The sequence below is a fragment of the Neofelis nebulosa genome, chromosome 13 (genome assembly GCF_028018385.1).
Source record: "Neofelis nebulosa isolate mNeoNeb1 chromosome 13, mNeoNeb1.pri, whole genome shotgun sequence".
In the NCBI taxonomy this organism is placed as follows: domain Eukaryota; kingdom Metazoa; phylum Chordata; class Mammalia; order Carnivora; family Felidae; genus Neofelis; species Neofelis nebulosa.
Window position 1 is genome coordinate 1 of NC_080794.1, and position 20,567 is coordinate 20,567.

At 73.6% G+C, this 20,567-nt stretch overlaps 17 non-coding genes across 17 annotated transcripts; all 17 read right to left on the reverse strand.

Moving 5' to 3' along the window:
* Nucleotides 1–58: 58 nt before the first annotated feature.
* Nucleotides 59–177, reverse strand: LOC131493724 (5S ribosomal RNA). Its single transcript, XR_009252818.1, has one exon. It is a non-coding gene; the product is annotated as a 5S ribosomal RNA (ribosomal RNA).
* Nucleotides 178–1,307: 1,130 nt separating this feature from the next.
* On the reverse strand, nt 1,308–1,426 carry LOC131493882 (5S ribosomal RNA). The gene has a single exon (XR_009252960.1). It is a non-coding gene; the product is annotated as a 5S ribosomal RNA (ribosomal RNA).
* A 1,130-nt stretch (nt 1,427–2,556) lies between these two features.
* Nucleotides 2,557–2,675, reverse strand: LOC131494000 (5S ribosomal RNA). The gene has a single exon (XR_009253071.1). It is a non-coding gene; the product is annotated as a 5S ribosomal RNA (ribosomal RNA).
* A 1,130-nt stretch (nt 2,676–3,805) lies between these two features.
* LOC131494116 (5S ribosomal RNA) lies at nt 3,806–3,924 on the reverse strand. The gene has a single exon (XR_009253182.1). It is a non-coding gene; the product is annotated as a 5S ribosomal RNA (ribosomal RNA).
* Nucleotides 3,925–5,051: 1,127 nt separating this feature from the next.
* On the reverse strand, nt 5,052–5,170 carry LOC131494182 (5S ribosomal RNA). Its single transcript, XR_009253244.1, has one exon. It is a non-coding gene; the product is annotated as a 5S ribosomal RNA (ribosomal RNA).
* A 1,129-nt stretch (nt 5,171–6,299) lies between these two features.
* On the reverse strand, nt 6,300–6,418 carry LOC131493770 (5S ribosomal RNA). The gene has a single exon (XR_009252855.1). It is a non-coding gene; the product is annotated as a 5S ribosomal RNA (ribosomal RNA).
* A 1,128-nt stretch (nt 6,419–7,546) lies between these two features.
* On the reverse strand, nt 7,547–7,665 carry LOC131493781 (5S ribosomal RNA). The gene has a single exon (XR_009252866.1). It is a non-coding gene; the product is annotated as a 5S ribosomal RNA (ribosomal RNA).
* A 1,140-nt stretch (nt 7,666–8,805) lies between these two features.
* On the reverse strand, nt 8,806–8,924 carry LOC131493793 (5S ribosomal RNA). Its single transcript, XR_009252877.1, has one exon. It is a non-coding gene; the product is annotated as a 5S ribosomal RNA (ribosomal RNA).
* Nucleotides 8,925–10,055: 1,131 nt separating this feature from the next.
* LOC131493805 (5S ribosomal RNA) lies at nt 10,056–10,174 on the reverse strand. The gene has a single exon (XR_009252888.1). It is a non-coding gene; the product is annotated as a 5S ribosomal RNA (ribosomal RNA).
* Nucleotides 10,175–11,312: 1,138 nt separating this feature from the next.
* LOC131493817 (5S ribosomal RNA) lies at nt 11,313–11,431 on the reverse strand. Its single transcript, XR_009252899.1, has one exon. It is a non-coding gene; the product is annotated as a 5S ribosomal RNA (ribosomal RNA).
* A 1,134-nt stretch (nt 11,432–12,565) lies between these two features.
* LOC131493828 (5S ribosomal RNA) lies at nt 12,566–12,684 on the reverse strand. Its single transcript, XR_009252910.1, has one exon. It is a non-coding gene; the product is annotated as a 5S ribosomal RNA (ribosomal RNA).
* Nucleotides 12,685–13,814: 1,130 nt separating this feature from the next.
* On the reverse strand, nt 13,815–13,933 carry LOC131493840 (5S ribosomal RNA). Its single transcript, XR_009252921.1, has one exon. It is a non-coding gene; the product is annotated as a 5S ribosomal RNA (ribosomal RNA).
* Nucleotides 13,934–15,064: 1,131 nt separating this feature from the next.
* Nucleotides 15,065–15,183, reverse strand: LOC131493852 (5S ribosomal RNA). Its single transcript, XR_009252932.1, has one exon. It is a non-coding gene; the product is annotated as a 5S ribosomal RNA (ribosomal RNA).
* Nucleotides 15,184–16,314: 1,131 nt separating this feature from the next.
* Nucleotides 16,315–16,433, reverse strand: LOC131493864 (5S ribosomal RNA). Its single transcript, XR_009252943.1, has one exon. It is a non-coding gene; the product is annotated as a 5S ribosomal RNA (ribosomal RNA).
* A 1,133-nt stretch (nt 16,434–17,566) lies between these two features.
* Nucleotides 17,567–17,685, reverse strand: LOC131493875 (5S ribosomal RNA). The gene has a single exon (XR_009252954.1). It is a non-coding gene; the product is annotated as a 5S ribosomal RNA (ribosomal RNA).
* Nucleotides 17,686–18,809: 1,124 nt separating this feature from the next.
* Nucleotides 18,810–18,928, reverse strand: LOC131493888 (5S ribosomal RNA). The gene has a single exon (XR_009252966.1). It is a non-coding gene; the product is annotated as a 5S ribosomal RNA (ribosomal RNA).
* Nucleotides 18,929–20,059: 1,131 nt separating this feature from the next.
* Nucleotides 20,060–20,178, reverse strand: LOC131493901 (5S ribosomal RNA). Its single transcript, XR_009252977.1, has one exon. It is a non-coding gene; the product is annotated as a 5S ribosomal RNA (ribosomal RNA).
* Nucleotides 20,179–20,567: the final 389 nt, after the last annotated feature.

Consider the following 20,567-nt stretch of genomic DNA (forward strand, 5'->3'; position numbering starts at 1 on the left):
GCGGCGGGCGCCAAAGGAGAGGTCAAGGAGGCCAAAGGCCAAAGGCCAAAAGCGAAAAAGCCTACAGCACCCGGTATTCCCAGGCGGTCTCCCATCCAAGTACTAACCAGGCCCGACCCTGCTTAGCTTCCGAGATCAGACGAGATCGGGCGCGTTCAGGGTGGTATGGCCGTAGACGCGGGCGGCTGGCGCTGGGCGCCTCAAGAGCCTGCTCCACGCGTCCCCAGCCCAGCGGGTGCGGCGCTTCACCCGTGCACGCGCCTGCCTGCCTGCCTGCCTGCCTGCCGCCGCCCTCCGCCGCGGGCCCCGGGCGGGTGGCGGAGGCCGCGCAAGAGGACCCTGGCAAGGCGCTGAGGCGCAAGCCCCGGCGTTCTCCGATCCCGGGACTCTTGCAGGCCGCTCCCGGCTTGGCCCCACGCCCGCCTCCGCTTCCATCCGGCACCGCACCGGACCGCACGTCACCGCACCAGGTCGGGCTACTCACTGGCAAGAGGGTGGAAGCGAGCGTGGGGCATCCGGCCGGCCGTGCCTTCCGGGGCCCGCCCCGCCGGGGTGTCGGCGCCTCCTCCCCAGCCCCAGGGCGAGCGCAGCCAGCCACCCGGCCTTCTCCTCCCGTCTGCCCCACCTGGTGCATACCCACCCCGGAGGCGCCAGCGCCCCCAGTGAACATCAACAGCCCGAGCCCGCTGCCCTAGCGGGGCCTCGCGAAATGCCAGGGACCCTGCCTGGGGATGAGGGCTCGAGGGAGGGGAGAGGTCCAGGACCCAGGGAGCCCAGGCGTGTGGCGGAGTGGGAGTCTGGGGTCTCCCGGCCCCGCCCGCCCGCTCCTGGTTCTCGCATCCACCCACCCAGCCCCCACCCTCCAGTCCCCGGGCGCCAGCCTCCGGTCCCGCCCTCAACGCACACCCCCCCACCCCTCCGTGCGGGTGCGGGTGCCGGTGTGGGTGGTGTCTCAGGAAAGGTGCAAAGCTGGGACGTGGCTTCCAGCCGGTGCAGTGGGATCTGGCCGGGTGCGGGGAGCGGGGAGCGGGGAGCGTGCCCCTCGTGAAGTGCCGGGTGGGGGGGGAGGGGGGGATTGTGTGCGGGCTTGGGGTGCGTGGCGGGGCGGGGCGGGGCGGGGCCGGGCCAGGCCAGGCCAGGCTGCTTTGCTGGCCCGGGAGGGGCAGAGGGATCCGTGGCTGGGATGTGTTTGGCCCCAGCAGCCGCGCTCCCTGGGGAGAGAGGGACCCAGGGAGGGAGGGGGGGAGGGGCGGCGGGCGCCAAAGGAGAGGTCAAGGAGGCCAAAGGCCAAAGGCCAAAAGCGAAAAAGCCTACAGCACCCGGTATTCCCAGGCGGTCTCCCATCCAAGTACTAACCAGGCCCGACCCTGCTTAGCTTCCGAGATCAGACGAGATCGGGCGCGTTCAGGGTGGTATGGCCGTAGACGCGGGCGGCTGGCGCTGGGCGCCTCAAGAGCCTGCTCCACGCGTCCCCAGCCCAGCGGGTGCGGCGCTTCACCCGTGCACGCGCCTGCCTGCCTGCCTGCCTGCCTGCCGCCGCCCTCCGCCGCGGGCCCCGGGCGGGTGGTGGAGGCCGCGCAAGAGGACCCTGGCAAGGCGCTGAGGCGCAAGCCCCGGCGTTCTCCGATCCCGGGACTCTTGCAGGCCGCTCCCGGCTTGGCCCCACGCCCGCCTCCGCTTCCATCCGGCACCGCACCGGACCGCACGTCACCGCACCAGGTCGGGCTACTCACTGGCAAGAGGGTGGAAGCGAGCGTGGGGCATCCGGCCGGCCGTGCCTTCCGGGGCCCGCCCCGCCGGGGTGTCGGCGCCTCCTCCCCAGCCCCAGGGCGAGCGCAGCCAGCCACCCGGCCTTCTCCTCCCGTCTGCCCCACCTGGTGCATACCCACCCCGGAGGCGCCAGCGCCCCCAGTGAACATCAACAGCCCGAGCCCGCTGCCCTAGCGGGGCCTCGCGAAATGCCAGGGACCCTGCCTGGGGATGAGGGCTCGAGGGAGGGGAGAGGTCCAGGACCCAGGGAGCCCAGGCGTGTGGCGGAGTGGGAGTCTGGGGTCTCGCGGCCCCGCCCGCCCGCTCCTGGTTCTCGCATCCACCCACCCAGCCCCCACCCTCCAGTCCCCGGGCGCCAGCCTCCGGTCCCGCCCTCACCGCACACCCCCCCACCCCTCCGTGCGGGTGCGGGTGCCGGTGTGGGTGGTGTCTCAGGAAAGGTGCAAAGCTGGGACGTGGCTTCCAGCCGGTGCAGTGGGATCTGGCCGGGTGCGGGGAGCGGGGAGCGGGGAGCGTGCCCCTCGTGAAGTGCCGGGTGGGGGGGGAGGGGGGGGGTGTGTGCGGGCTTGGGGTGCGTGGCGGGGCGGGGCGGGGCGGGGCCGGGCCAGGCCAGGCCAGGCTGCTTTGCTGGCCCGGGAGGGGCAGAGGGATCCGTGGCTGGGATGTGTTTGGCCCCAGCAGCCGCGCTCCCTGGGGAGAGAGGGACCCAGGGAGGGAGGGGGGGAGGGGCGGCGGGCGCCAAAGGAGAGGTCAAGGAGGCCAAAGGCCAAAGGCCAAAAGCGAAAAAGCCTACAGCACCCGGTATTCCCAGGCGGTCTCCCATCCAAGTACTAACCAGGCCCGACCCTGCTTAGCTTCCGAGATCAGACGAGATCGGGCGCGTTCAGGGTGGTATGGCCGTAGACGCGGGCGGCTGGCGCTGGGCGCCTCAAGAGCCTGCTCCACGCGTCCCCAGCCCAGCGGGTGCGGCGCTTCACCCGTGCACGCGCCTGCCTGCCTGCCTGCCTGCCTGCCGCCGCCCTCCGCCGCGGGCCCCGGGCGGGTGGCGGAGGCCGCGCAAGAGGACCCTGGCAAGGCGCTGAGGCGCAAGCCCCGGCGTTCTCCGATCCCGGGACTCTTGCAGGCCGCTCCCGGCTTGGCCCCACGCCCGCCTCCGCTTCCATCCGGCACCGCACCGGACCGCACGTCACCGCACCAGGTCGGGCTACTCACTGGCAAGAGGGTGGAAGCGAGCGTGGGGCATCCGGCCGGCCGTGCCTTCCGGGGCCCGCCCCGCCGGGGTGTCGGCGCCTCCTCCCCAGCCCCAGGGCGAGCGCAGCCAGCCACCCGGCCTTCTCCTCCCGTCTGCCCCACCTGGTGCATACCCACCCCGGAGGCGCCAGCGCCCCCAGTGAACATCAACAGCCCGAGCCCGCTGCCCTAGCGGGGCCTCGCGAAATGCCAGGGACCCTGCCTGGGGATGAGGGCTCGAGGGAGGGGAGAGGTCCAGGACCCAGGGAGCCCAGGCGTGTGGCGGAGTGGGAGTCTGGGGTCTCGCGGCCCCGCCCGCCCGCTCCTGGTTCTCGCATCCACCCACCCAGCCCCCACCCTCCAGTCCCCGGGCGCCAGCCTCCGGTCCCGCCCTCACCGCACACCCCCCCACCCCTCCGTGCGGGTGTGGGTGCCGGTGTGGGTGGTGTCTCAGGAAAGGTGCAAAGCTGGGACGTGGCTTCCAGCCGGTGCAGTGGGATCTGGCCGGGTGCGGGGAGCGGGGAGCGGGGAGCGTGCCCCTCGTGAAGTGCCGGGTGGGGGGGGAGGGGGGGGGTGTGTGCGGGCTTGGGGTGCGTGGCGGGGCGGGGCGGGGCGGGGCCGGGCCAGGCCAGGCCAGGCTGCTTTGCTGGCCCGGGAGGGGCAGAGGGATCCGTGGCTGGGATGTGTTTGGCCCCAGCAGCCGCGCTCCCTGGGGAGAGAGGGACCCAGGGAGGGAGGGGGGGAGGGGCGGCGGGCGCCAAAGGAGAGGTCAAGGAGGCCAAAGGCCAAAGGCCAAAAGCGAAAAAGCCTACAGCACCCGGTATTCCCAGGCGGTCTCCCATCCAAGTACTAACCAGGCCCGACCCTGCTTAGCTTCCGAGATCAGACGAGATCGGGCGCGTTCAGGGTGGTATGGCCGTAGACGCGGGCGGCTGGCGCTGGGCGCCTCAAGAGCCTGCTCCACGCGTCCCCAGCCCAGCGGGTGCGGCGCTTCACCCGTGCACGCGCCTGCCTGCCTGCCTGCCTGCCTGCCGCCGCCCTCCGCCGCGGGCCCCGGGCGGGTGGCGGAGGCCGCGCAAGAGGACCCTGGCAAGGCGCTGAGGCGCAAGCCCCGGCGTTCTCCGATCCCGGGACTCTTGCAGGCCGCTCCCGGCTTGGCCCCACGCCCGCCTCCGCTTCCATCCGGCACCGCACCGGACCGCACGTCACCGCACCAGGTCGGGCTACTCACTGGCAAGAGGGTGGAAGCGAGCGTGGGGCATCCGGCCGGCCGTGCCTTCCGGGGCCCGCCCCGCCGGGGTGTCGGCGCCTCCTCCCCAGCCCCAGGGCGAGCGCAGCCAGCCACCCGGCCTTCTCCTCCCGTCTGCCCCACCTGGTGCATACCCACCCCGGAGGCGCCAGCGCCCCCAGTGAACATCAACAGCCCGAGCCCGCTGCCCTAGCGGGGCCTCGCGAAATGCCAGGGACCCTGCCTGGGGATGAGGGCTCGAGGGAGGGGAGAGGTCCAGGACCCAGGGAGCCCAGGCGTGTGGCGGAGTGGGAGTCTGGGGTCTCCGGGCCCCGCCCGCCCGCTCCTGGTTCTCGCATCCACCCACCCAGCCCCCACCCTCCAGTCCCCGGGCGCCAGCCTCCGGTCCCGCCCTCAACGCACACCCCCCCACCCCTCCGTGCGGGTGCGGGTGCCGGTGTGGGTGGTGTCTCAGGAAAGGTGCAAAGCTGGGACGTGGCTTCCAGCCGGTGCAGTGGGATCTGGCCGGGTGCGGGGAGCGGGGAGCGGGGAGCGTGCCCTCGTGAAGTGCCGGTGGGGGGGGAGGGGGGGATTGTGTGCGGGCTTGGGGTGCGTGGCGGGGCGGGGCGGGGCGGGGCCGGGCCAGGCCAGGCCAGGCTGCTTTGCTGGCCGGGAGGGGCAGAGGGATCCGTGGCTGGGATGTGTTTGGCCCCAGCAGCCGGGCTCCCTGGGGAGAGAGGGACCCAGGGAGGGAGGGGGGGAGGGGCGGCGGGCGCCAAAGGAGAGGTCAAGGAGGCCAAAGGCCAAAGGCCAAAAGCGAAAAAGCCTACAGCACCCGGTATTCCCAGGCGGTCTCCCATCCAAGTACTAACCAGGCCCGACCCTGCTTAGCTTCCGAGATCAGACGAGATCGGGCGCGTTCAGGGTGGTATGGCCGTAGACGCGGGCGGCTGGCGCTGGGCGCCTCAAGAGCCTGCTCCACGCGTCCCCAGCCCAGCGGGTGCGGCGCTTCACCCGTGCACGCGCCTGCCTGCCTGCCTGCCTGCCTGCCGCCGCCCTCCGCCGCGGGCCCCGGGCGGGTGGTGGAGGCCGCGCAAGAGGACCCTGGCAAGGCGCTGAGGCGCAAGCCCCGGCGTTCTCCGATCCCGGGACTCTTGCAGGCCGCTCCCGGCTTGGCCCCACGCCCGCCTCCGCTTCCATCCGGCACCGCACCGGACCGCACGTCACCGCACCAGGTCGGGCTACTCACTGGCAAGAGGGTGGAAGCGAGCGTGGGGCATCCGGCCGGCCGTGCCTTCCGGGGCCCGCCCCGCCGGGGTGTCGGCGCCTCCTCCCAGCCCCAGGGCGAACGCAGCCAGCCACCCGGCCTTCTCCTCCCGTCTGCCCCACCTGGTGCATACCCACCCCGGAGGCGCCAGCGCCCCCAGTGAACATCAACAGCCCGAGCCCGCTGCCCTAGCGGGGCCTCGCGAAATGCCAGGGACCCTGCCTGGGGATGAGGGCTCGAGGGAGGGGAGAGGTCCAGGACCCAGGGAGCCCAGGCGTGTGGCGGAGTGGGAGTCTGGGGTCTCGCGGCCCCGCCCGCCCGCTCCTGGTTCTCGCATCCACCCACCCAGCCCCCACCCTCCAGTCCCCGGGCGCCAGCCTCCGGTCCCGCCCTCACCGCACACCCCCCCACCCCTCCGTGCGGGTGCGGGTGCCGGTGTGGGTGGTGTCTCAGGAAAGGTGCAAAGCTGGGACGTGGCTTCCAGCCGGTGCAGTGGGATCTGGCCGGGTGCGGGGAGCGGGGAGCGGGGAGCATGCCCCTCGTGAAGTGCCGGGTTGGGGGGGGAGGGGGGGGTGTGTGCGGGCTTGGGGTGCGTGGCGGGGCGGGGCGGGGCGGGGCCGGGCCAGGCCAGGCCAGGCTGCTTTGCTGGCCCGGGAGGGGCAGAGGGATCCGTGGCTGGGATGTGTTTGGCCCCAGCAGCCGCGCTCCCTGGGGAGAGAGGGACCCAGGGAGGGAGGGGGGGAGGGGCGGCGGGCGCCAAAGGAGAGGTCAAGGAGGCCAAAGGCCAAAGGCCAAAAGCGAAAAAGCCTACAGCACCCGGTATTCCCAGGCGGTCTCCCATCCAAGTACTAACCAGGCCCGACCCTGCTTAGCTTCCGAGATCAGACGAGATCGGGCGCGTTCAGGGTGGTATGGCCGTAGACGCGGGCGGCTGGCGCTGGGCGCCTCAAGAGCCTGCTCCACGCGTCCCCAGCCCAGCGGGTGCGGCGCTTCACCCGTGCACGCGCCTGCCTGCCTGCCTGCCTGCCGCCGCCCTCCGCCGCGGGCCCCGGGCGGGTGGCAGAGGCCGCGCAAGAGGACCCTGGCAAGGCGCTGAGGCGCAAGCCCCGGCGTTCTCCGATCCCGGGACTCTTGCAGGCCGCTCCCGGCTTGGCCCCACGCCCGCCTCCGCTTCCATCCGGCACCGCACCGGACCGCACGTCACCGCACCAGGTCGGGCTACTCACTGGGCAAGAGGGTGGAAGCGAGCGTGGGGCATCCGGCCGGCCGTGCCTTCCGGGGCCCGCCCCGCCGGGGTGTCGGCGCCTCCTCCCCAGCCCCAGGGCGAGCGCAGCCAGCCACCCGGCCTTCTCCTCCCGTCTGCCCCACCTGGTGCATACCCACCCCGGAGGCGCCAGCGCCCCCAGTGAACATCAACAGCCCGAGCCCGCTGCCCTAGCGGGGCCTCGCGAAATGCCAGGGACCCTGCCTGGGGATGAGGGCTCGAGGGAGGGGAGAGGTCCAGGACCCAGGGAGCCCAGGCGTGTGGCGGAGTGGGAGTCTGGGGGTCTCGCGGCCCCGCCCGCCCGCTCCTGGTTCTCGCATCCACCCACCCAGCCCCCACCCTCCAGTCCCCGGGCGCCAGCCTCCGGTCCCGCCCTCACCGCACACCCCCCCACCCCTCCGTGCGGGTGCGGGTGCCGGTGTGGGTGGTGTCTCAGGAAAGGTGCAAAGCTGGGACGTGGCTTCCAGCCGGTGCAGTGGGATCTGGCCGGGTGCGGGGAGCGGGGAGCGGGGAGCGTGCCCCTCGTGAAGTGCCGGGTGGGGGGGGAGGGGGGGGGTTGTGTGCGGGCTTGGGGTGCGTGGCGGGGCGGGGCGGGGCGGGGCCGGGCCAGGCCAGGCCAGGCTGCTTTGCTGGCCCGGGAGGGGCAGAGGGATCCGTGGCTGGGATGTGTTTGGCCCCAGCAGCCGCGCTCCCTGGGGAGAGAGGGACCCAGGGAGGGAGGGGGGGAGGGGCGGCGGGCGCCAAAGGAGAGGTCAAGGAGGCCAAAGGCAAAGGCCAAAAGCGAAAAAGCCTACAGCACCCGGTATTCCCAGGCGGTCTCCCATCCAAGTACTAACCAGGCCCGACCCTGCTTAGCTTCCGAGATCAGACGAGATCGGGCGCGTTCAGGGTGGTATGGCCGTAGACGCGGGCGGCTGGCGCTGGGCGCCTCAAGAGCCTGCTCCACGCGTCCCCAGCCCAGCGGGTGCGGCGCTTCACCCGTGCACGCGCCTGCCTGCCTGCCTGCCTGCCTGCCTGCCTGCCGCCGCCCTCCGCCGCGGGCCCCGGGCGGGTGGCGGAGGCCGCGCAAGAGGACCCTGGCAAGGCGCTGAGGCGCAAGCCCCGGCGTTCTCCGATCCCGGGACTCTTGCAGGCCGCTCCCGGCTTGGCCCCACGCCCGCCTCCGCTTCCATCCGGCACCGCACCGGACCGCACGTCACCGCACCAGGTCGGGCTACTCACTGGCAAGAGGGTGGAAGCGAGCGTGGGGCATCCGGCCGGCCGTGCCTTCCGGGGCCCGCCCCCGCCGGGGGTGTCGGCGCCTCCTCCCCAGCCCCAGGGCGAGCGCAGCCAGCCACCCGGCCTTCTCCTCCCGTCTGCCCCACCTGGTGCATACCCACCCCGGAGGCGCCAGCGCCCCCAGTGAACATCAACAGCCCGAGCCCGCTGCCCTAGCGGGGCCTCGCGAAATGCCAGGGACCCTGCCTGGGGATGAGGGCTCGAGGGAGGGGAGAGGTCCAGGACCCAGGGAGCCCAGGCGTGTGGCGGAGTGGGAGTCTGGGGTCTCGCGGCCCCGCCCGCCCGCTCCTGGTTCTCGCATCCACCCACCCAGCCCCCACCCTCCAGTCCCCGGGCGCCAGCCTCCGGTCCCGCCCTCACCGCACACCCCCCCACCCGTCCGTGCGGGTGCGGGTGCCGGTGTGGGTGGTGTCTCAGGAAAGGTGCAAAGCTGGGACGTGGCTTCCAGCCGGTGCAGTGGGATCTGGCCGGGTGCGGGGAGCGGGGAGCGGGGAGCGTGCCCCTCGTGAAGTGCCGGGTGGGGGGGGAGGGGGGGGGTTGTGTGCGGGCTTGGGGTGCGTGGCGGGGCGGGGCGGGGCGGGGCCGGGCCAGGCCAGGCCAGGCTGCTTTGCTGGCCCGGGAGGGGCAGAGGGATCCGTGGCTGGGATGTGTTTGGCCCCAGCAGCCGCGCTCCCTGGGGAGAGAGGGACCCAGGGAGGGAGGGGGGAGGGGCGGCGGGCGCCAAAGGAGAGGTCAAGGAGGCCAAAGGCCAAAGGCCAAAAGCGAAAAAGCCTACAGCACCCGGTATTCCCAGGCGGTCTCCCATCCAAGTACTAACCAGGCCCGACCCTGCTTAGCTTCCGAGATCAGACGAGATCGGGCGCGTTCAGGGTGGTATGGCCGTAGACGCGGGCGGCTGGCGCTGGGCGCCTCAAGAGCCTGCTCCACGCGTCCCCAGCCCAGCGGGTGCGGCGCTTCACCCGTGCACGCGCCTGCCTGCCTGCCTGCCTGCCTGCCGCCGCCCTCCGCCGCGGGCCCCGGGCGGGTGGCGGAGGCCGCGCAAGAGGACCCTGGCAAGGCGCTGAGGCGCAAGCCCCGGCGTTCTCCGATCCCGGGACTCTTGCAGGCCGCTCCCGGCTTGGCCCCACGCCCGCCTCCGCTTCCATCCGGCACCGCACCGGACCGCACGTCACCGCACCAGGTCGGGCTACTCACTGGCAAGAGGGTGGAAGCGAGCGTGGGGCATCCGGCCGGCCGTGCCTTCCGGGGCCCGCCCCCGCCGGGGTGTCGGCGCCTCCTCCCCAGCCCCAGGGCGAGCGCAGCCAGCCACCCGGCCTTCTCCTCCCGTCTGCCCCACCTGGTGCATACCCACCCCGGAGGCGCCAGCGCCCCCAGTGAACATCAACAGCCCGAGCCCGCTGCCCTAGCGGGGCCTCGCGAAATGCCAGGGACCCTGCCTGGGGATGAGGGCTCGAGGGAGGGGAGAGGTCCAGGACCCAGGGAGCCCAGGCGTGTGGCGGAGTGGGAGTCTGGGGTCTCGCGGCCCCGCCCGCCCGCTCCTGGTTCTCGCATCCACCCACCCAGCCCCCACCCTCCAGTCCCCGGGCGCCAGCCTCCGGTCCCGCCCTCACCGCACACCCCCCCACCCGTCCGTGCGGGTGCGGGTGCCGGTGTGGGTGGTGTCTCAGGAAAGGTGCAAAGCTGGGACGTGGCTTCCAGCCGGTGCAGTGGGATCTGGCCGGGTGCGGGGAGCGGGGAGCGGGGAGCGTGCCCCTCGTGAAGTGCCGGGTGGGGGGGGAGGGGGGGGGTTGTGTGCGGGCTTGGGGTGCGTGGCGGGGCGGGGCGGGGCGGGGCCGGGCCAGGCCAGGCCAGGCTGCTTTGCTGGCCCGGGAGGGGCAGAGGGATCCGTGGCTGGGATGTGTTTGGCCCCAGCAGCCGCGCTCCCTGGGGAGAGAGGGACCCAGGGAGGGAGGGGGGAGGGGCGGCGGGCGCCAAAGGAGAGGTCAAGGAGGCCAAAGGCCAAAGGCCAAAAGCGAAAAAGCCTACAGCACCCGGTATTCCCAGGCGGTCTCCCATCCAAGTACTAACCAGGCCCGACCCTGCTTAGCTTCCGAGATCAGACGAGATCGGGCGCGTTCAGGGTGGTATGGCCGTAGACGCGGGCGGCTGGCGCTGGGCGCCTCAAGAGCCTGCTCCACGCGTCCCCAGCCCAGCGGGTGCGGCGCTTCACCCGTGCACGCGCCTGCCTGCCTGCCTGCCTGCCTGCCTGCCTGCCGCCGCCCTCCGCCGCGGGCCCCGGGCGGGTGGCGGAGGCCGCGCAAGAGGACCCTGGCAAGGCGCTGAGGCGCAAGCCCCGGCGTTCTCCGATCCCGGGACTCTTGCAGGCCGCTCCCGGCTTGGCCCCACGCCCGCCTCCGCTTCCATCCGGCACCGCACCGGACCGCACGTCACCGCACCAGGTCGGGCTACTCACTGGCAAGAGGGTGGAAGCGAGCGTGGGGCATCCGGCCGGCCGTGCCTTCCGGGGCCCGCCCCGCCGGGGTGTCGGCGCCTCCTCCCCAGCCCCAGGGCGAGCGCAGCCAGCCACCCGGCCTTCTCCTCCCGTCTGCCCCACCTGGTGCATACCCACCCCGGAGGCGCCAGCGCCCCCAGTGAACATCAACAGCCCGAGCCCGCTGCCCTAGCGGGGCCTCGCGAAATGCCAGGGACCCTGCCTGGGGATGAGGGCTCGAGGGAGGGGAGAGGTCCAGGACCCAGGGAGCCCAGGCGTGTGGCGGAGTGGGAGTCTGGGGTCTCGCGGCCCCGCCCGCCCGCTCCTGGTTCTCGCATCCACCCACCCAGCCCCCACCCTCCAGTCCCCGGGCGCCAGCCTCCGGTCCCGCCCTCACCGCACACCCCCCCACCCCTCCGTGCGGGTGCGGGTGCCGGTGTGGGTGGTGTCTCAGGAAAGGTGCAAAGCTGGGACGTGGCTTCCAGCCGGTGCAGTGGGATCTGGCCGGGTGCGGGGAGCGGGGAGCGGGGAGCGTGCCCCTCGTGAAGTGCCGGGTGGGGGGGGAGGGGGGGGGTGTGTGCGGGCTTGGGGTGCGTGGCGGGGCGGGGCGGGGCGGGGCCGGGCCAGGCCAGGCCAGGCTGCTTTGCTGGCCCGGGAGGGGCAGAGGGATCCGTGGCTGGGATGTGTTTGGCCCCAGCAGCCGCGCTCCCTGGGGAGAGAGTGACCCAGGGAGGGAGGGGGGGAGGGGCGGCGGGCGCCAAAGGAGAGGTCAAGGAGGCCAAAGGCCAAAGGCCAAAAGCGAAAAAGCCTACAGCACCCGGTATTCCCAGGCGGTCTCCCATCCAAGTACTAACCAGGCCCGACCCTGCTTAGCTTCCGAGATCAGACGAGATCGGGCGCGTTCAGGGTGGTATGGCCGTAGACGCGGGCGGCTGGCGCTGGGCGCCTCAAGAGCCTGCTCCACGCGTCCCCAGCCCAGCGGGTGCGGCGCTTCACCCGTGCACGCGCCTGCCTGCCTGCCTGCCTGCCTGCCGCCGCCCTCCGCCGCGGGCCCCGGGCGGGTGGCGGAGGCCGCGCAAGAGGACCCTGGCAAGGCGCTGAGGCGCAAGCCCCGGCGTTCTCCGATCCCGGGACTCTTGCAGGCCGCTCCCGGCTTGGCCCCACGCCCGCCTCCGCTTCCATCCGGCACCGCACCGGACCGCACGTCACCGCACCAGGTCGGGCTACTCACTGGCAAGAGGGTGGAAGCGAGCGTGGGGCATCCGGCCGGCCGTGCCTTCCGGGGCCCGCCCCGCCGGGGTGTCGGCGCCTCCTCCCCAGCCCCAGGGCGAGCGCAGCCAGCCACCCGGCCTTCTCCTCCCGTCTGCCCCACCTGGTGCATACCCACCCCGGAGGCGCCAGCGCCCCCAGTGAACATCAACAGCCCGAGCCCGCTGCCCTAGCGGGGCCTCGCGAAATGCCAGGGACCCTGCCTGGGGATGAGGGCTCGAGGGAGGGGAGAGGTCCAGGACCCAGGGAGCCCAGGCGTGTGGCGGAGTGGGAGTCTGGGGTCTCGCGGCCCCGCCCGCCCGCTCCTGGTTCTCGCATCCACCCACCCAGCCCCCACCCTCCAGTCCCCGGGCGCCAGCCTCCGGTCCCGCCCTCACCGCACACCCCCCCCACCCCTCCGTGCGGGTGCGGGTGCCGGTGTGGGTGGTGTCTCAGGAAAGGTGCAAAGCTGGGACGTGGCTTCCAGCCGGTGCAGTGGGATCTGGCCGGGTGCGGGGAGCGGGGAGCGGGGAGCGTGCCCCTCGTGAAGTGCCGGGTGGGGGGGGAGGGGGGGGGTTGTGTGCGGGCTTGGGGTGCGTGGCGGGGCGGGGCGGGGCGGGGCCGGGCCAGGCCAGGCCAGGCTGCTTTGCTGGCCCGGGAGGGGCAGAGGGATCCGTGGCTGGGATGTGTTTGGCCCCAGCAGCCGCGCTCCCTGGGGAGAGAGGGACCCAGGGAGGGAGGGGGGGGGAGGGGCGGCGGGCGCCAAAGGAGAGGTCAAGGAGGCCAAAGGCCAAAGGCCAAAAGCGAAAAAGCCTACAGCACCCGGTATTCCCAGGCGGTCTCCCATCCAAGTACTAACCAGGCCCGACCCTGCTTAGCTTCCGAGATCAGACGAGATCGGGCGCGTTCAGGGTGGTATGGCCGTAGACGCGGGCGGCTGGCGCTGGGCGCCTCAAGAGCCTGCTCCACGCGTCCCCAGCCCAGCGGGTGCGGCGCTTCACCCGTGCACGCGCCTGCCTGCCTGCCTGCCTGCCTGCCGCCGCCCTCCGCCGCGGGCCCCGGGCGGGTGGCGGAGGCCGCGCAAGAGGACCCTGGCAAGGCGCTGAGGCGCAAGCCCCGGCGTTCTCCGATCCCGGGACTCTTGCAGGCCGCTCCCGGCTTGGCCCCACGCCCGCCTCCGCTTCCATCCGGCACCGCACCGGACCGCACGTCACCGCACCAGGTCGGGCTACTCACTGGCAAGAGGGTGGAAGCGAGCGTGGGGCATCCGGCCGGCCGTGCCTTCCGGGGCCCGCCCCGCCGGGGTGTCGGCGCCTCCTCCCCAGCCCCAGGGCGAGCGCAGCCAGCCACCCGGCCTTCTCCTCCCGTCTGCCCCACCTGGTGCATACCCACCCCGGAGGCGCCAGCGCCCCCAGTGAACATCAACAGCCCGAGCCCGCTGCCCTAGCGGGGCCTCGCGAAATGCCAGGGACCCTGCCTGGGGATGAGGGCTCGAGGGAGGGGAGAGGTCCAGGACCCAGGGAGCCCAGGCGTGTGGCGGAGTGGGAGTCTGGGGTCTCGCGGCCCCGCCCGCCCGCTCCTGGTTCTCGCATCCACCCACCCAGCCCCCACCCTCCAGTCCCCGGGCGCCAGCCTCCGGTCCCGCCCTCACCGCACACCCCCCCACCCCTCCGTGCGGGTGCGGGTGCCGGTGTGGGTGGTGTCTCAGGAAAGGTGCAAAGCTGGGACGTGGCTTCCAGCCGGTGCAGTGGGATCTGGCCGGGTGCGGGGAGCGGGGAGCGGGGAGCGTGCCCCTCGTGAAGTGCCGGGTGGGGGGGGAGGGGGGGGTTGTGTGCGGGCTTGGGGTGCGTGGCGGGGCGGGGCGGGGCGGGGCCGGGCCAGGCCAGGCCAGGCTGCTTTGCTGGCCCGGGAGGGGCAGAGGGATCCGTGGCTGGGATGTGTTTGGCCCCAGCAGCCGCGCTCCCTGGGGAGAGAGGGACCCAGGGAGGGAGGGGGGGAGGGGCGGCGGGCGCCAAAGGAGAGGTCAAGGAGGCCAAAGGCCAAAGGCCAAAAGCGAAAAAGCCTACAGCACCCGGTATTCCCAGGCGGTCTCCCATCCAAGTACTAACCAGGCCCGACCCTGCTTAGCTTCCGAGATCAGACGAGATCGGGCGCGTTCAGGGTGGTATGGCCGTAGACGCGGGCGGCTGGCGCTGGGCGCCTCAAGAGCCTGCTCCACGCGTCCCCAGCCCAGCGGGTGCGGCGCTTCACCCGTGCACGCGCCTGCCTGCCTGCCTGCCTGCCTGCCGCCGCCCTCCGCCGCGGGCCCCGGGCGGGTGGCGGAGGCCGCGCAAGAGGACCCTGGCAAGGCGCTGAGGCGCAAGCCCCGGCGTTCTCCGATCCCGGGACTCTTGCAGGCCGCTCCCGGCTTGGCCCCACGCCCGCCTCCGCTTCCATCCGGCACCGCACCGGACCGCACGTCACCGCACCAGGTCGGGCTACTCACTGGCAAGAGGGTGGAAGCGAGCGTGGGGCATCCGGCCGGCCGTGCCTTCCGGGGCCCGCCCCGCCGGGGTGTCGGCGCCTCCTCCCCAGCCCCAGGGCGAGCGCAGCCAGCCACCCGGCCTTCTCCTCCCGTCTGCCCCACCTGGTGCATACCCACCCCGGAGGCGCCAGCGCCCCCAGTGAACATCAACAGCCCGAGCCCGCTGCCCTAGCGGGGCCTCGCGAAATGCCAGGGACCCTGCCTGGGGATGAGGGCTCGAGGGAGGGGAGAGGTCCAGGACCCAGGGAGCCCAGGCGTGTGGCGGAGTGGGAGTCTGGGGTCTCGCGGCCCCGCCCGCCCGCTCCTGGTTCTCGCATCCACCCACCCAGCCCCCACCCTCCAGTCCCCGGGCGCCAGCCTCCGGTCCCGCCCTCACCGCACACCCCCCCACCCCTCCGTGCGGGTGCGGGTGCCGGTGTGGGTGGTGTCTCAGGAAAGGTGCAAAGCTGGGACGTGGCTTCCAGCCGGTGCAGTGGGATCTGGCCGGGTGCGGGGAGCGGGGAGCGGGGAGCGTGCCCCTCGTGAAGTGCCGGGTGGGGGGGGAGGGGGGGGGTTGTGTGCGGGCTTGGGGTGCGTGGCGGGGCGGGGCGGGGCGGGGCCGGGCCAGGCCAGGCCAGGCTGCTTTGCTGGCCCGGGAGGGGCAGAGGGATCCGTGGCTGGGATGTGTTTGGCCCCAGCAGCCGCGCTCCCTGGGGAGAGAGGGACCCAGGGAGGGAGGGGGGGAGGGGCGGCGGGCGCCAAAGGAGAGGTCAAGGAGGCCAAAGGCCAAAGGCCAAAAGCGAAAAAGCCTACAGCACCCGGTATTCCCAGGCGGTCTCCCATCCAAGTACTAACCAGGCCCGACCCTGCTTAGCTTCCGAGATCAGACGAGATCGGGCGCGTTCAGGGTGGTATGGCCGTAGACGCGGGCGGCTGGCGGCTGGGCGCCTCAAGAGCCTGCTCCACGCGTCCCCAGCCCAGCGGGTGCGGCGCTTCACCCGTGCACGCGCCTGCCTGCCTGCCTGCCTGCCTGCCGCCGCCCTCCGCCGCGGGCCCCGGGCGGGTGGCGGAGGCCGCGCAAGAGGACCCTGGCAAGGCGCTGAGGCGCAAGCCCCGGCGTTCTCCGATCCCGGGACTCTTGCAGGCCGCTCCCGGCTTGGCCCCACGCCCGCCTCCGCTTCCATCCGGCACCGCACCGGACCGCACGTCACCGCACCAGGTCGGGCTACTCACTGGCAAGAGGGTGGAAGCGAGCGTGGGGCATCCGGCCGGCCGTGCCTTCCGGGGCCCGCCCCGCCGGGGTGTCGGCGCCTCCTCCCCAGCCCCAGGGCGAGCGCAGCCAGCCACCCGGCCTTCTCCTCCCGTCTGCCCCACCTGGTGCATACCCACCCCGGAGGCGCCAGCGCCCCCAGTGAACATCAACAGCCCGAGCCCGCTGCCCTAGCGGGGCCTCGCGAAATGCCAGGGACCCTGCCTGGGGATGAGGGCTCGAGGGAGGGGAGAGGTCCAGGACCCAGGGAGCCCAGGCGTGTGGCGGAGTGGGAGTCTGGGGTCTCGCGGCCCCGCCCGCCCGCTCCTGGTTCTCGCATCCACCCACCCAGCCCCCACCCTCCAGTCCCCGGGCGCCAGCCTCCGGTCCCGCCCTCACCGCACACCCCCCCACCCCTCCGTGCGGGTGCGGGTGCCGGTGTGGGTGGTGTCTCAGGAAAGGTGCAAAGCTGGGACGTGGCTTCCAGCCGGTGCAGTGGGATCTGGCCGGGTGCGGGGAGCGGGGAGCGGGGAGCGTGCCCCTCGTGAAGTGCCGGGTGGGGGGGGAGGGGGGGATTGTGTGCGGGCTTGGGGTGCGTGGCGGGGCGGGGCGGGGCGGGGCCGGGCCAGGCCAGGCCAGGCTGCTTTGCTGGCCCGGGAGGGGCAGAGGGATCCGTGGCTGGGATGTGTTTGGCCCCAGCAGCCGCGCTCCCTGGGGAGAGAGGGACCCAGGGAGGGAGGGGGGGAGGGGCGGCGGGCGCCAAAGGAGAGGTCAAGGAGGCCAAAGGCCAAAGGCCAAAAGCGAAAAAGCCTACAGCACCCGGTATTCCCAGGCGGTCTCCCATCCAAGTACTAACCAGGCCCGACCCTGCTTAGCTTCCGAGATCAGACGAGATCGGGCGCGTTCAGGGTGGTATGGCCGTAGACGCGGGCGGCTGGCGCTGGGCGCCTCAAGAGCCTGCTCCACGCGTCCCCAGCCCAGCGGGTGCGGCGCTTCACCCGTGCACGCGCCTGCCTGCCTGCCTGCCTGCCTGCCGCCGCCCTCCGCCGCGGGCCCCGGGCGGGTGGCGGAGGCCGCGCAAGAGGACCCTGGCAAGGCGCTGAGGCGCAAGCCCCGGCGTTCTCCGATCCCGGGACTCTTGCAGGCCGCTCCCGGCTTGGCCCCACGCCCGCCTCCGCTTCCATCCGGCACCGCACCGGACCGCACGTCACCGCACCAGGTCGGGCTACTCACTGGCAAGAGGGTGGAAGCGAGCGAGGGGCATCCGGCCGGCCGTGCCTTCCGGGGCCCGCCCCGCCGGGGTGTCGGCGCCTCCTCCCCAGCCCCAGGGCGAGCGCAGCCAGCCACCCGGCCTTCTCCTCCCGTCTGCCCCACCTGGTGCATACCCACCCCGGAGGCGCCAGCGCCCCCAGTGAACATCAACAGCCCGAGCCCGCTGCCCTAGCGGGGCCTCGCGAAATGCCAGGGACCCTGCCTGGGGATGAGGGCTCGAGGGAGGGGAGAGGTCCAGGACCCAGGGAGCCCAGGCGTGTGGCGGAGTGGGAGTCTGGGGTCTCGCGGCCCCGCCCGCCCGCTCCTGGTTCTCGCATCCACCCACCCAGCCCCCACCCTCCAGTCCCCGGGCGCCAGCCTCCGGTCCCGCCCTCACCGCACACCCCCCCACCCCTCCGTGCGGGTGCGGGTGCCGGTGTGGGTGGTGTCTCAGGAAAGGTGCAAAGCTGGGACGTGGCTTCCAGCCGGTGCAGTGGGATCTGGCCGGGTGCGGGGAGCGGGGAGCGGGGAGCGTGCCCCTCGTGAAGTGCCGGGTGGGGGGGGAGGGGGGGGGTTGTGTGCGGGCTTGGGGTGCGTGGCGGGGCGGGGCGGGGCGGGGCCGGGCCAGGCCAGGCCAGGCTGCTTTGCTGGCCCGGGAGGGGCAGAGGGATCCGTGGCTGGGATGTGTTTGGCCCCAGCAGCCGCGCTCCCTGGGGAGAGAGGGACCCAGGGAGGGAGGGGGGGGGAGGGGCGGCGGGCGCCAAAGGAGAGGTCAAGGAGGCCAAAGGCCAAAGGCCAAAAGCGAAAAAGCCTACAGCACCCGGTATTCCCAGGCGGTCTCCCATCCAAGTACTAACCAGGCCCGACCCTGCTTAGCTTCCGAGATCAGACGAGATCGGGCGCGTTCAGGGTGGTATGGCCGTAGACGCGGGCGGCTGGCGCTGGGCGCCTCAAGAGCCTGCTCCACGCGTCCCCAGCCCAGCGGGTGCGGCGCTTCACCCGTGCACGCGCCTGCCTGCCTGCCTGCCTGCCTGCCGCCGCCCTCCGCCGCGGGCCCCGGGCGGGTGGCGGAGGCCGCGCAAGAGGACCCTGGCAAGGCGCTGAGGCGCAAGCCCCGGCGTTCTCCGATCCCGGGACTCTTGCAGGCCGCTCCCGGCTTGGCCCCACGCCCGCCTCCGCTTCCATCCGGCACCGCACCGGACCGCACGTCACCGCACCAGGTCGGGCTACTCACTGGCAAGAGGGTGGAAGCGAGCGTGGGGCATCCGGCCGGCCGTGCCTTCCGGGGCCCGCCCCGCCGGGGTGTCGGCGCCTCCTCCCCAGCCCCAGGGCGAGCGCAGCCAGCCACCCGGCCTTCTCCTCCCGTCTGCCCCACCTGGTGCATACCCACCCCGGAGGCGCCAGCGCCCCCAGTGAACATCAACAGCCCGAGCCCGCTGCCCTAGCGGGGCCTCGCGAAATGCCAGGGACCCTGCCTGGGGATGAGGGCTCGAGGGAGGGGAGAGGTCCAGGACCCAGGGAGCCCAGGCGTGTGGCGGAGTGGGAGTCTGGGGTCTCGCGGCCCCGCCCGCCCGCTCCTGGTTCTGGCATCCACCCACCCAGCCCCCACCCTCCAGTCCCCGGGCGCCAGCCTCCGGTCCCGCCCTCACCGCACACCCCCCCACCCCTCCGTGCGGGTGCGGGTGCCGGTGTGGGTGGTGTCTCAGGAAAGGTGCAAAGCTGGGACGTGGCTTCCAGCCGGTGCAGTGGGATCTGGCCGGGTGCGGGGAGCGGGGAGCGTGCCCCTCGTGAAGTGCCGGGTGGGGGGGGAGGGGGGGGGTTGTGTGCGGGCTTGGGGTGCGTGGCGGGGCGGGGCGGGGCGGGGCCGGGCCAGGCCAGGCCAGGCTGCTTTGCTGGCCCGGGAGGGGCAGAGGGATCCGTGGCTGGGATGTGTTTGGCCCCAGCAGCCGCGCTCCCTGGGGAGAGAGGGACCCAGGGAGGGAGGGGGGGAGGGGCGGCGGGCGCCAAAGGAGAGGTCAAGGAGGCCAAAGGCCAAAGGCCAAAAGCGAAAAAGCCTACAGCACCCGGTATTCCCAGGCGGTCTCCCATCCAAGTACTAACCAGGCCCGACCCTGCTTAGCTTCCGAGATCAGACGAGATCGGGCGCGTTCAGGGTGGTATGGCCGTAGACGCGGGCGGCTGGCGCTGGGCGCCTCAAGAGCCTGCTCCACGCGTCCCCAGCCCAGCGGGTGCGGCGCTTCACCCGTGCACGCGCCTGCCTGCCTGCCTGCCTGCCTGCCGCCGCCCTCCGCCGCGGGCCCCGGGCGGGTGGCGGAGGCCGCGCAAGAGGACCCTGGCAAGGCGCTGAGGCGCAAGCCCCGGCGTTCTCCGATCCCGGGACTCTTGCAGGCCGCTCCCGGCTTGGCCCCACGCCCGCCTCCGCTTCCATCCGGCACCGCACCGGACCGCACGTCACCGCACCAGGTCGGGCTACTCACTGGCAAGAGGGTGGAAGCGAGCGAGGGGCATCCGGCCGGCCGTGCCTTCCGGGGCCCGCCCCGCCGGGGTGTCGGCGCCTCCTCCCCAGCCCCAGGGCGAGCGCAGCCAGCCACCCGGCCTTCTCCTCCCGTCTGCCCCACCTGGTGCATACCCACCCCGGAGGCGCCAGCGCCCCCAGTGAACATCAACAGCCCGAGCCCGCTGCCCTAGCGGGGCCTCGCGAAATGCCAGGGACCCTGCCTGGGGATGAGGGCTCGAGGGAGGGGAGAGGTCCAGGACCCAGGGAGCCCAGGCGTGTGGCGGAGTGGGAGTCTGGGGTCTCGCGGCCCCGCCCGCCCGCTCCTGGTTCTCGCATCCACCCACCCAGCCCCCACCCTCCAGTCCCCGGGCGCCAGCCTCCGGTCCCGCCCTCACCGCACACCCCCCCACCCCTCCGTGCGGGTGCGGGTGCCGGTGTGGGTGGTGTCTCAGGAAAGGTGCAAAGCTGGGACGTGGCTTCCAGCCGGTGCAGTGGGATCTGGCCGGGTGCGGGGAGCGGGGAGCGGGGAGCGTGCCCCTCGTGAAGTGCCGGGTGGGGGGGGAGGGGGGGGGTTGTGTGCGGGCTTGGGGTGCGTGGCGGGGCGGGGCGGGGCGGGGCCGGGCCAGGCCAGGCCAGGCTGCTTTGCTGGCCCGGGAGGGGCAGAGGGATCCGTGGCTGGGATGTGTTTGGCCCCAGCAGCCGCGCTCCCTGGGGAGAGAGGGACCCAGGGAGGGAGGGGGGGAGGGGCGGCGGGCGCCAAAGGAGAGGTCAAGGAGGCCAAAGGCCAAAGGCCAAAAGCGAAAAAGCCTACAGCACCCGGTATTCCCAGGCGGTCTCCCATCCAAGTACTAACCAGGCCCGACCCTGCTTAGCTTCCGAGATCAGACGAGATCGGGCGCGTTCAGGGTGGTATGGCCGTAGACGCGGGCGGCTGGCGCTGGGCGCCTCAAGAGCCTGCTCCACGCGTCCCCAGCCCAGCGGGTGCGGCGCTTCACCCGTGCACGCGCCTGCCTGCCTGCCTGCCTGCCTGCCGCCGCCCTCCGCCGCGGGCCCCGGGCGGGTGGCGGAGGCCGCGCAAGAGGACCCTGGCAAGGCGCTGAGGCGCAAGCCCCGGCGTTCTCCGATCCCGGGACTCTTGCAGGCCGCTCCCGGCTTGGCCCCACGCCCGCCTCCGCTTCCATCCGGCACCGCACCGGACCGCACGTCACCGCACCAGGTCGGGCTACTCACTGGCAAGAGGGTGGAAGCGAGCGTGGGGCATCCGGCCGGCCGTGCCTTCCGGGGCCCGCCCCGCCGGGGTGTCGGCGCCTCC